We start from the raw sequence: 793 nt of genomic DNA, 5'->3' as shown, positions 1-793 counted from the left end.
ATTAATACAAATTTCTGTCACAATGTCACAAACTAAAAGAAACGAAGCAACAACAACAAACTGCTCCTCAGTCCAAAACAGCATCAAATCTGAAAATCCATGGTGCTAAGAAAGGGTGGCTTAGGAAAGTCTAGATTTTGTGTCATATGTTAAAATTTGACAAAACTTTAGATTATTTTTCTATAGTGCTTTTTATGTGTAAAATATTACAATGACTGTTTTTAGGCCAGGTGATGGTGGTGCACATCGTTAATACAAGCCGTTGGGAAAAGAGACAAGCGGATCTCTTAGTTCAAAGCCAGCGTGGTCTACAGACCAAGTTCCAGGACAGCCAGAGAGAAAGACAGTCAAAAAAAAAAAAAAACAAAAAAACAAAAAAACCAAAAACCAAAAAACAAACAAACAAACAAAAAAAACCCCAGATCATTTTTAATCTGGAATTCCACGAAGGAAAATGGAGTTTGCTGATAAGACATAACAAACCCGAAATAAAAGAAGCAAACATTTGATGAGTCAAGACTCCAAGATTCTGGGCGGGAGAGAGCACAGAGGTTAACAGCACTGCAGAGCTCAGGCAGAGGACCTAAGATCAGTGCCTGGACCCAAAGCAGGCAGCTTACAGGTACATGGAACTGCAGCTCCCTAGAGACCAGAGCCCTCTTCTGGCCTCTGAAGGCACCACAAACAGAAATGTACACACACACACACACACACACACACACACACACACACACATACACACAAATACATACTACTACTATGACTACTATGTAAAAAACACACCACACAAAAC

The sequence above is a fragment of the Meriones unguiculatus genome, chromosome 1 (genome assembly GCF_030254825.1).
Source record: "Meriones unguiculatus strain TT.TT164.6M chromosome 1, Bangor_MerUng_6.1, whole genome shotgun sequence".
Lineage (NCBI taxonomy): Eukaryota > Metazoa > Chordata > Mammalia > Rodentia > Muridae > Meriones > Meriones unguiculatus.
This window is presented reverse-complemented; position numbering follows the sequence as displayed.